This window comes from Haliaeetus albicilla, chromosome 5 (assembly GCF_947461875.1).
Source record: "Haliaeetus albicilla chromosome 5, bHalAlb1.1, whole genome shotgun sequence".
NCBI classification, from domain to species: Eukaryota; Metazoa; Chordata; class Aves; order Accipitriformes; family Accipitridae; genus Haliaeetus; species Haliaeetus albicilla.
This window is the reverse complement of record NC_091487.1, coordinates 26,924,562-26,937,305: the sequence shown is the minus strand read 5'-3', so window position 1 is coordinate 26,937,305 and position 12,744 is coordinate 26,924,562. Positions and strand designations below refer to the sequence as shown.

Below are 12,744 nucleotides of genomic sequence, written 5' to 3'. Positions count from 1 at the left end.
AGATGTATTAAGTGCATGTATAAGTCTTTTCACTTCAAGGTCTGCTTTTTACCAAGTACTCCATTTCTCTGTTTAAAACAATAGAGAAGTGGCTTTTTTGTTCTTAGCCATTTTCACTTTCCGGTAAGCCAGCAACATCACTGAGCTTCTGTTTCTTAGTTTGAAAGTATTGTGGCAGTGTTTGTTGCATTTTAAAACCAGTTCAGTTGAAATGATTATAGCAAAGATAATTTAAAGGTTGTAACAGTCTGCAGTTTCCAAAAAGCTGAACTTTATTTGTAAATGTGTATATTAGTGTTACCTGGCAGTTGTTTTCAGCACTATTCTGAACATTTTATTGGAACTTTTTGAAATGCTTCAATTTTTTTTTATTATTATTTTTTTATTTTGACCTGGTTTCACCACATCATCTGTTCTATTTAGGGAACTTTTTTCAGCCATTGCACACTCTGAGCCATCAGGATGGTAATTCTCTAGTGGCAATGGGTGGCAATGCCTACTCTCTGAAGAGCTGGCTTGTGATTGCTTTTATGAGGTTCTGGCCCTAAATCTATTGATCACACTAGGGTCACCATAGTGCATTTCCCAGGCTGAAGTTGCAAAGTCCCCAGTCCCTGGGTTGCCTGCTGCTTCCCTGTTAGAATTCAGTGTGCCAGACCCATGGCACCCCTGTCTTTCATGAATGGAATTCAAAAAGACACTTACATTTCCATAAATAAATTAGGGATTCAGTGGCTTCTTCCGGCTAATCAGGGCAGGCTGATAAACCTTGCTAGCTGTTTAATAAATGAATTGTGACTGATTACCTATTAATATGGACGCCTCAGGAATTCACCCTGGGGAAGCAGAGCAGTGAAATAGAGAGGGGCATGGCCCCCTGGGAAATCAGGGCTTCATGTTTGCAGCTTAAATATCTCTGTGAAGTATCAATAAGGAGGTAATTGAATTTTGAACACAAACATGAGCGCCGGATGGATGAAGGAGAGGGGGGCTCTGATCATCTCTTCATGCCCCTTCATACTCCCCTCCCCTTTCCCTTAGAGACCACTCTAGTGAAGATAGATGCTAAATCCATTAAATAAAGATTAGACTCTGTCGTGGTAGAAAATGGCAGCTTAGCTAGATCCCTGGGCAAATTGGGACCTTTAGCAATACAGAAAATTAAAATATACATTTTTAACAAGTGTGCTCTCGACACAGTAATAATGACTGTGTGGCTTGTGGGGTTTGCTCACCTTTCAGATCTGCTTTTGTTTGGTTATATCACTTGCTCTTGTTTTGAAACCAGCCTGCTTGGTCTCTCTGAAGCAGAGAAGACTTAGGTGAAGGAAGGGGGAGGGGGGTGTCCCACCTTGCTTTCTGTCTTAGGCACTTTTTCTTGGCTATTATGCTTGTAATAGTATAGAAGATCAGTACTCTTGTATTTGAATATGGAAATAATTAACTTTGGCTCCAGCATGCTCAGTCACATGTCCTGAAAAGTAGTTGGAAATAGTCTAGAGGAAGCATAGAGATGATATGGGAGAGTGAAATGTAAATGTGATAGGGCTTTTTTTAAAATGGGTTTTATTTTCTAAGCGTATGGCTTTGTTTTTTATTTACTCCAAATCAATTTTTCTAAGCTCTACCTTTATGGGGAGGATTAGTATAGGGGTGTGCATTGTAAAATGTCAGTGTTCTTTCTTGTCATGTAATGAATTGTAGAAACACAGCTGAAGTGGCCTTTAATGGGTGACAGTCTTCCTTTATAATACTGTGCTAGACGTAGAATGTGATCAAGCCTTCTTCACAACTTCACGTGCCCTAGCCTCTGTTGCAGAAAGTCAGCAGATCCTCCTTGCAGGGTTTTGCAGGCAGAATCTCATCTGCCTGTACAAGTAGGGTACCAAATGCCATACTAGAGAGACTACTCCTCTTTTTCCAAATAAGATGATCATTCTACAGAACAAAATCCAAAATTGTTTCTGTTTAACGTTTTCTTAACAAGAAATGAGCCTAAATTAATGTGTTCCTGGGGAAAATTGCTGTTCATTCCTTCTAGGAAATTTTCTCTTTACTCTAGATAGTTTTGAGAATGCAAAGAGAAAAAAAGGATTTATGTTTTGCTGAATTGTAGTGGACTGAGACAGTAGTAACATGGGGACTTCCATCTATTCTTCCATGATGTCTCCCTGATAACACTACTTTCCTCTTTTCAGACTCCTCTCAAATTTTAGCAGTCATGACTGGAAAACCCTTGATGCTGCATCTTCAGCTTCAGCTGCCAAGAATTGAACCCAGCATCGTTATCTTTGGTTTAGGAAGAACAAAAGTAGATATTAAGTGTAAGAAAAGTATTAATATACATGGGTCCATTTCAGGGACAGTAATGAGTGTACCGGGAGTGTCTTGGCTTCCATTGACTCAGAGCTGCTGCAGACATGGAGAAGGTTTTCCATCTGTTTCCCAAACTATCATCTCCTTCCACATCCCAGCAGTTTACTCACCTGTCTTTTGTCAGAAGGTTTTTGGGTTGGGAATATCAGTATTCTTTCATCCAGCCATGCTTCTAGCAAGGAAAAAATTTTCTAAGCTGGCTCAGCCTCAAGGATTCTCTTTCATGGTGTTGGCACCAAATTGAAAATGAACAGGTACCACCCCTTAGCTAAATTGCAGTAATTGATTGTGTATGTGCTGTAGCCTGTCTCAATTTAAGAAGCCAGATCTCAAGCCTCCCTTGGTAAAGGTAGATTACAGCGTTGGGTTTACCTTTGGCCAAGGGTGTTGATCATGGGCTCCTTCTCCCCTGGGATTTCCTGGCCTTTGTCCCCTTGCAAAGGGATAGTTCCTCTCCTGAACCCCACCCCTCTCTCTCCATTTTTCAGTTTGCTAACTATTTATAACTCATCTAGTTTCCTTTTACCTTGGCTGGCCCCTTTCAAAGAAGTCACCAGCACCTTGACAGCCTATGTCCTTGTTTCTCTCCTGCTACCGGCATCTTTAGCTTTACAGTATCAGCTGTCCCTCTGCCTACTTTGGAGATTTTTCTGCTCTCTTCTCCCTGCATGTAAACTTAGACTGATTTTCTAGCTCAGGAGTCTTCCTTTGTGTATCCCGAATTAAAAAGGAGACTCTTGCTAGTTTGTTCTGTAGCTTCTTCTGAAAGCAGGCATGTGCCAGGAACCTCACAAGCTTATGGCTTTCCACATATTAAGGCACTTAGTGATGCAGCATTTTAATTAAATTAACCAGAATTCGTAAATTGTAGATAGACAGATTTTCCAGATCATCTCAATATGAGCTTTTAGAGTGATCAACACTCTGCTGGTGTTTAATCCATCAGACTGCCATATGGAGTGTTGAGGAGCAGAAGATCTGTTTATTAACAATTGTTGTTTTTTCACGTCAGCAAGTACGATTTTCGTATTTGAGGACTTGGGAGTGCAATCTGTTGCTGCATCTCTTATATGAATTATATCAGGCTCATGCCAGACCCCATTTCATGTCTATCCCTCTTTTTTACTGAATCCAGGTGATCCAATAAGCTGTCTAAATGACATGGTAGACCAAGAGGGTCATTTCACCAGAGTCTCCAGAAGTTCTTTGGTTACACTATCACAAGAGGAATGTGTCCCTATGTCCTTTATGAGAAGTTATAGATATCTGGAGTATCAGTGGTTTCTGCAAACAGTTGAGACATTTAATGAAGCTTTGCAATTTGAATGACCAGAATATAAGTCATAATTCACAAAAGTCAGAAATTTGTTCTTCATCTTCAAGATCAAGCTGAGCTTTTATTCACTCTGTATTAATAAATACCTGTCCTCAGATTCTAGGATATTTTCTGTGTTGGACTTCCTTAGCAATAGAAGTTACCTGTCTCTTCAGAGTAGTGGTCTGTTCCATTTTATTGTGACATACAAGTTGGTTTCTACTCCTTTACCTGAGTGAACACTGCTGGTTGTTGGTCTTTCCAATGGGAAAAATACTCTTCAGGAAGAGGAAAAAATATTCTTGTCTTGTGACTTTTTCATTGCTGTCTTCAGAAAGAGGTATTAGCTGTTCTAGGATCAGAGACGAGATGGGCTCAGTGCAGAAATATGTTTTGCAACCTAGGCATCAGGCTCTTCTCATCAAATCTAATTTAAGATATTTTCCACTGTCAGAACGCCTGAATTCTCAGCAGGAGTAACACATGCAGTCATTTTTATGCATCCAAACGTTTTCATAACTATTGGTTTATTTGCTTTGTTGGATACATGGACAGAGTGTGGGGAATAAGATGTGCTTATTAAGACAACTTCAATTTTGATCTCTGTTTAGGTAAAGTATGAAGAGGAGGGAACTGTTGGTATATATTGATGGTGATAGATGGAAAACGGTGGTTTCTCACCTTTAATAAAGTTGTCCATCTTATCCAGCAGATGGCATTGAAAATGTACCCACTGCTCTTTCTTCTTGCTAAGCAGTGCCTTAACTGAAATCTGAAATCCTACAGGCTGTACTCTTCCCTTTTCTCTGATGCATAGCTGCAGATCAATTCCTAATGAGGATTTTGAGTGCCCCCTGCCTAGTGTGTAAAACAAAAGCCAACACATGCATGGATTAACAAGAAAGGACTTTAAGGCTGGTGTGCTGCACCCTGCAACAAAATCCATTTTCAGGATTTCAAAGTATTCCTTTAAACATGTAGCATTTGGGCAAGCCCTATTAGTAGTCTTTTCTTTCCTGACTTACGTCGTTTGTCTGTCCATCTGCTTGTCTTCCAGTCATCTTGGTATTTGTGTCATGTGGGCAAATAAGCAGTGATCTTTCAATAAGCTCAGCACCAAAGGCAATGTTAAACACTCATCCTTTTGAGTAGTCCTGCAGCACTCACTAGCTCAGACCTGCTGCTGGATTCCCATAGACAGCACAAGTTCTTCAAGCCAGTGGCAGCATCTGTCCCAGTGAAGGGCATTTCTTAGGCTGGTGACAGTAGGAGTTTGTAGGCCCTTTGCATGTGGGTCACTGGGAGGAGGAAAGATTGATGATATTTAGAGTTGGTATCACTTGCCTTCTAATTAATGAGGACAGTGGGGTGTAATGATTCAAATGGTAACTGAGTATTGCAACAAAGCTGAGAAGTAAAACATCTTTACTATGCACGAAAAGAACATCAGCTGTGTAGTACTTTGTTTCCCGTCATTTCTGTATTTATCTTTATTCTTTCTTTTCAGTAAATATGCTGTTTAATATAATTTCTGTATGATACAGAAACATTGTATCAATGTACAAGCATTACTGTACTCATGGAAGGTAGTGTTTTATTACTTCTGAGCAGCCAAATAATTTGAAAGAAATGATAAAATTTATGTATATGAAACAACTATCATGTGGAGTTAGCATGAATGCCCATGTCAGAACTATGTAGCATGGCTTTGTTTGCCTCGTATTGTTTTATATATTGTTCTGTATTGTGATTATAAATTAGTAAGATACACATTTCAGAGTATTTAGACCATACTGGGAGCTAATGAACATTGCTACCTTTCTAGAACCTATGGGATTAAAAATGCCTTCTACCAGCCCCTTTGTTTCCTTTATATCTGAGGACCTGAGTAGATGTGGAAACGGGAGCTTTTTACTCTTTCCTCCTCCTATTCCAAACAAATTGTCTGTGACCCCTCTTTTGAGAGGGTAGACAGGTAACAGCAGAAATACACTGCTGCTCTTCTGTCCCCCGTTTAGCCTTGTGACCAAGTATAATGCTTGACTCTCCAGTAAGTCCAGGCATCCAAGCTATAATCTAAATCTTCTTCCATTTTTCTATATATCATCTCTGGAATAAAACCTTTCCTGTCTATGCACACAGCTCTTATCCAAGTTCTTACAATATTACACCTTTTCCAGAATCTTTCACTCTGATCTTAACAAATGTTGTTCCACTCGCAAAGATGAGCTCATCATTTTGACTGCGATCAAGATCTCCATACGTTTCTCCACACACTTTGTTATTGTATCAAACCACTTTTCTTTCTCTTCATGGGTTTTTTTGGTGCTTTATCTAATATACTTCATGCTATAACAGAAAGACAACAGACAGTTCCAGTCTGTCAAGAATGCAAATTACTATGAGACATTGCTGTGTTTTCTGCAAAAAACTGGTTTCCCTGCACACTTTGGAGGCATACTCTGTAAACATCCAGGGAGCTAACTCATTCTACTTCCACCTGCTGTACACTATGTATAGAAAACTTCGTAACTGTTAAGGTGATGTGTTGTGAGTATGATACTTTTCAGTGTTGGCTCATTTAACTGTATACCTCTATTGTCTGTCTGTATTTATATAGTGTCTCTCCTAAGCTCCTTAGGGCAGAAATAACTTGTCCTGTGTTAGTACACCATGTAGCAGAGGGGGTACTTGATCAACAACAAGAACTTCAAGGTATCAGAATAATTATTCAAGATGTATATCAGCATTGCTAGCTAGCTATTTATTTAAAGGTATTTGTCAAGCTAGCATCCTGGCTGTTTTTCTCTTTTTGTTGACACTTTGTTGAACATGTTGGCTTCCTCTACTTTGGCATTACGTGTCCTAACAGCAGATATGTGTGGAATAAACTTTGTGGAGTATTCCTTGAAGGGCTCTGATGACATAAAAACAGTCTTCTGCAGGAGTGTTCAAGGCTCTTTTGACCAACTGCTTAAGAAAGCAGTTCTAGAAAATGCCACAAAAGGTATGTCTGACGTTTGGGACCAGTGTCTGCAGCTGTTACCTTTTGACACCTACCTAGACCCTCCAAATCAGCAATAGATGTATGTGCAGTCAGATCTTAAATAAGCTGAACTGCTGTTTTGGAGGCATTTATATCTTTCTGTAGATTTATATGAGGTTCTCAGCTTGGACACACCAGTCTGGAACCTTAATTTAGTTGGCATGGATCTAAGCCTTGGATCTAAAGCACTGTTGATGAGATTAAAATGAGATTTCCTTGTTTCATAATAATTCTATTCCCTCAATCTTGGAACTTGACGGAGAAAGATATATACCAATTCATGGGTAGGGGAACCTGAAGGATGGATGGAGAAGTCACATAGCAGGAGTGACTGCATGAGGATTAGAAACCGGGTTTCCATTTGCAGGCTAAAGTGCTGTCTGCTGGGCCATGCTGTCATTCTAGCTCAATAATTTTATCTATCAAAGAAAACTTTACCTGTAAGTAACACAACTCTTGTTGTATTTGAGAGAATGCTTTCTGACCCCAAAATAATATCGTTCAGAACTATTATCAGAAACAGAAGAGGACATACATGAAGTTCAAACATGGCCACAATTAGTCACAGCCTTGCTTTTTCTTCTATTATAAAATAGAAGGGAGAGAGTAGAGTAAAATTTGTTCTCTGGACCTCCACTTTCTGTATAAATTGCAGGCTGCTTGAAGGGCTATAATATCTTTAAATGTTTTATGTCATGTATGTAAATAGCAAAATCTTTTTTTCAAGAAGTTGTAAAGTAATTGTAATTTGCTGTTACTTCTGGTTAGGTAAGTCTGAGAAAGTTAACGAAGTAAGTATGATCTTCATATGCATTTGTAATCACAAAGTTTTAGTTAAACTACACTGATGTAGTTTGTTTTCCTTACAAAGGTTTGTCACTTTGGTATGTTTGTAGAGAGTAGGTTTCAAAATAATTGCCGTAAGTTGAGTTGGATAGAAGGCTGTGACACAAGGATCTGTACTTGGGCCAACTTCACTTGATAGCTCTTTATACTTGGACTGATAAGAATAGTTATGCTAACTTGTTCTGATATGCTGTATGTTGGGCTTTTTTATAGGATTTTGATGTTTCTGAACTAAAAACTTGCTGTTTGGCAGAATTTTTGTGACAAATCTATCTGAACTTGCTGGAGAATGTAGTTACACAAAGTAATTGGGCTTTGTGTGCAGTTGGTGAATGTGGTAGCATTTAACCATGTTTTGCATGTACCCCTCAAGCCTTTGAGCTCCTGGGATGGTCCAGAACAGCCAGGTAGAAGCACAGTCCCCAGCATGGTGAAGCAGAGCGGATTGCTCTAGCCCTGTACGTCTTCAGGCTTGAGTGAATCTTCAAGACACAGCGAATTATTGTGCTGTTTCCCACCTCTTCTGCTTGACTTTAATAATTGTTTGCACTTTACAACCTATATTTCTGTGTAAGGTTTCATAATCTTTTCCCAGAAAGGAAGTAAGTCTCATTCTCTCTTCTGTAACTTCAAATACTCTGTCACTTCAGGCAGTCTTTTGGTAGGAATAATTTCAAGATAGTGTGAAATACACCATTCACTTCTGGCGAGCTGCTTATAAATCAAGAGATTTCTTCATGAGAATGTGGAAGAAAAAGTGGATCTCTTTGATTTTGAAAGGTAGCACAGTTGTTATTTTACATCTCTACAATTGAGAAGATAAATTGAAAATTCCTATTGACTCCCAACCCTGACAAGAATAAGAGGGGGGGAATTCAGAAAAAAGTAATGGAAGCCAGTCAGATTAAAAGTAGCAAAAAGGAATGCTTTTTACACAATGAATAATTTGATGTGGAACTTTCTGCCACACTGGGAATTTTTTTTTTTTTTTTTAGACGAAGTACTTAGCAGCTATTGAAGAGGAATCAGGCAATTAAATGGATGATGAGAACATTTCTAGTTAGAGCAGAATAAAAATCTAAAATAAAGTAGGAAATATCAACTGCTTCAGGATGTAAAACAAGCACTTAGGAAGAGGAGGAATCTTTCAGAGACTATCATTCCATATGTCTTCATAATGGGGTTCCTTGCTTTTTTTTTTTTTTTTTTTCTTTTTCCTGTGATGCTTCTGATATTGGGTGCGGTCAGACAGGATACCTGACTGGGTGGATCACTGATCTGCCCTGCTCTATCAATTCCTGTGTTAATTTACAGGTTTTGTGACTACAGACCTGACAAATTCTTGTTTATTAGGAAATAATATTTCTACAATCTTTGTTAGCGACTAGTCTTAGATCCCATCTATTGATTGGATTTTATATGCAAGATTTTAGTCGGTGATATAGAATGTAAATTCAGAGCATGCTCTGAGTTACATCTCTAGAGAGAACATTATTATTAAACCTTTTTGAGGATGTCCCCTGTGGCAGCTCCACAGAGCAGGTGGCCTGCATGGCACAAGCACACAGGGAGTCAGGAGCCTCTGTCTTATCAGAGCATATAATCTAAAAATCACTCAGCCTGTTTCTCTCTCCTGGGGAGATGACGACGATGACACAGGACTTTTATGCTAAGAACTAATTGTTAACCTGCAGAAGACGTCATTCAACACAAATCCCAACAGAAAAGGGCTGGGTGATGGATGTTTCTGGGTAGCAGGCCAAGCTGTCATTCGGTTTTCAACAGATAGTTCTCTGGGTTGCCTCAAGATTTGCATGCCTAGTACCTGGCTTACTTGAAAATAGAGAGCATGTTAATTTAAAAAAAATGCTTACAATTTCTGTTTAGTAATGTATGCATATAAAACTTGGAGGAGCAAACAGTTCCTCCGCTGTCTCAGGACATGAAATGCACTGATTCTTGAATATGGTGCTTGGGTTTCCTGGAACAGTAAGCAAACCAGTGGCTAGGTGGAGGGTTAAAGACTAGGAGACAGCGTTGAACAGGAATGTAGCAAGTAGGTAATATTTAGGAAAGGAATGTAGGATTGCGTATACATCTGTTGATAGGAGCATGGCCTGTAGATCAAGGGAGCTGGTTGTCCACCTCTACTCAGCAGTCATTAGACTGCATCTGCAATGCCACATCCAGTGGTGTCCTCCATTCACCAGCATGAAGAAGACATTGGTAAACTGGAGAGAGTTCAATGGAGGGCCATGAAGACGATCAGGGGGCTGGAGCACTTGCCCTGTGAAGAGAGGCTGAGGGAATGGGGCTTGTTCAGCATGGAGAAGAGGTGACTTCACAGGGACCTGATAGCTGCCTGCCTAGTACCTGTGAGGAGGTTGTTGAGAAGATGAAGTCAGGCTCTGCACAGTGCTGCATGGTGGGAGGACAAAAGACAACAGTCATAAATTGAAGCAAGAAGATTTCTGACTGGATTAAAGAGAAAACTTTTTCAGCACAGAGCAGTCAAGTATTGGAAGGATTGCAAAGAGAGATTGTGCAGTCTCCATCCATGGATATTTTTAAGACTTGACTGGCTAAAGCCCTGAGCAGCCTGTCTGTTCTGAACAGAAGGTTGACTGGAGACCTGCCAAGGTCCTTTCAAACCTGAATGATTCTCTGATTCTGTACAATTTTCCTTATATGATATTGTACTGTATAGCTTATCATTTGATCTGTTCTCTTATCATAGATTAAATTGTCTTCACTCGTCACTTTTCCTTCATATCCTCTTTTTACTTATACCTCTTCTACTCTGTTGTGCCTTTCTACCTCCAGATAGTGTCTGATACTCTCATTATCACTGAATCATGGAGTCTTCTGGGTTCTCCTGGCTTCCAAAGTTTCTTCAATGCCCCTCAACACTCAGAGCAATCTCACCAGTCAGTAAATCTATGGAGACTCCTCATGGCCATCACCACCTTGTGCTTTACTTTCTGAGCTGTCTTGTAGATGGTTTGCCATCTGCTTTGCTGCAGTGTCTCTGTTCCTCGTTTCCAGTGATGGATGAAGAACACTAGTCTGCTCATTAAAAGATAGCTATGTCACTGTATTCAGCTTTCATAAGAGAAGAAGGTAATGGTAGACATGGCTTCAGACCAGTGGTATGCATGGCCTAGGAATAAACATGAAGAGATTTTTGGAAGCGAAAGAGTACCAAAGCTTACTGGGCTGCTCTCAGTAGAGCTTCTGGAGCAAAAAATAACGTTGGTTTGGTTTTGCTTGGTTTTTTAGGAATGACAGTTGACTAGTATGCTTTACTTCTGGGTTTCAAGAAACTGGAGTTTCTTGTCACAGTTTAAGCCCAGCCAGCAACAAAGCACCACGAGGCCGCTTGCTCACTCCTTCCGCCTGGTGGGATGGGGAGGAGAAAATATAATGAAAGGCTCGTGGGTTGAGACAAAGACAGAGTGGGATCACTCACCAATTGTGGTCACGGGCAAAACAGACTTGACTTGGGCAAAAAACCCACAAAATTTAATTTGTTACCAATCAAATCAGAGCAGGATAATGAGAAATAAAACTGAATCTTAAAACGCCTTCCCCCACCCCTCCCTTCTTCCCAGGCTTAACTGTACTCCCAATTTTCTCTACCTCCTCCTGCCAGCGGCGCAGGGAGACGGGGAATGGGGGTTGAGGTCACTTTGTCACATGTCTCTGCTGCTTCTTCCACCTCAGGGGCAGGACTCCTCACACTCTTCCCCTGCTCCAGCATGGGGACCCTCCCACGGGAGACAGTCCTCCGTGAAATTCTCCCGCGGGGGTTCTTCCCACAGGCTGAAGTTCTTCACAAACTGCTGCAGCATGGGTCTTTTCCACGGGCTGCAGTCCTTCAGGCACAGACTGCTCCAACGTGGGTTTTCCCATGGAGTGACGGTCATCTTCAGGGGCATCCATCTGCTCTGGCATGGGGTCCTCCACAGGCTGCAGGTGGGCATCTGCTCCCCCGCTCCCCTCCATGGGCTAGGGGGGGACAGCCTGCTGTCTCACCATGGGCTGCAGGGGCATCACCTCCTCCGGTGCACCTCCTCTCTTCTTCACTGACTTTGGTGTCAGTGTAGGGTTTTCTCTCACATCCCACTCCCCTCTCTGCTGCAGGTTTCCCTTCTTAAATATGTTACCACAGAGGTGCTACCACTGTTGCTGATTGGGTCAGCCTTGGCCAGAGGCAGGTCCGACTTGGAGCCAGGGAAGCTTCTAGCAGCTTCTCACAGGAGCCGCCCCTGCGGTCCCTTCCCCACTACCAAAAGCCCACCACACAAACCCAAAACACTTCTGACCATTGCTCTCAGGAGATATCTGCAGACTCCGATACCTCTGTATTTCTTGTATTTGAATCATGTCTTTAAGCTTTTCTTCAAAACCCATTGCTACTAGAAGTGTGAGGGTGTTTATGAAAAATGTTCTCACATTTCTTCATGGGTCTGGGAGGGTTTATTTTTGGGTGTGTCTTCTATGTCTGCTTTTACAACTGGGCCTTACCTAGTTGCCTTTGAGCTCATTAACAGCTAGATTGTAATTATTCTAGCAGAGCCTGCATTGTTTATATTTTAATATCTGTTCCAAACAGCCCTAAGTGGTATTACAATTTTGTTACCAAGTAGGTCAGATTAAAACTAGCGATAGTTTCTGTGAGTAACAACAATTTTCCCGTGATTTTTAACTCTTCCAAATACATGTTTTTTCTCTATTCATTTGAACTTGACTCTAGTAGCATTTGGATGCTGTAAAAACTGTAACATTTCTAAATCAGTGCATTTCCTCGGATGTTTTGTGACCAACTTGGAGTTGGTAAAGATGGTTTTGAATTCCCTGAACCCTCTTCTGGACTTTCAAATATTCCTCAGCTCAGGGCATTGTTGCCAGGAGAAGAGGATTGTAGCGGACAGAGTGCATGAAAGTAGTCAGTATTATAACTGAAAAAGCTGGACTAAAGCAAGCAGTGAATATACTGGGAAGGATGAAGATTGGGATAAGGGTAGTCATTAAAGAAAGTGCCTTTGATTCATGTGGAGAAAAGAATAAAATTATGGAGGCAATTGTGAAGGTTTTCTTCTGCAGCCCACAAACTGCATATTGCTGCTCTTCCATAATTCTGGTTTAACTAAGGTTAAGC

At 40.8% G+C, this 12,744-nt stretch overlaps 1 protein-coding gene across 1 annotated transcript in view; it reads left to right on the top strand.

Annotated features, from left to right (window-relative positions):
* LIN52 (lin-52 DREAM MuvB core complex component) overlaps positions 1-12,744 on the top strand; it is a 48,026-nt gene that overhangs the window by 22,518 nt on the left and 12,764 nt on the right. The gene's annotated exons all lie outside the window — the stretch shown is intronic.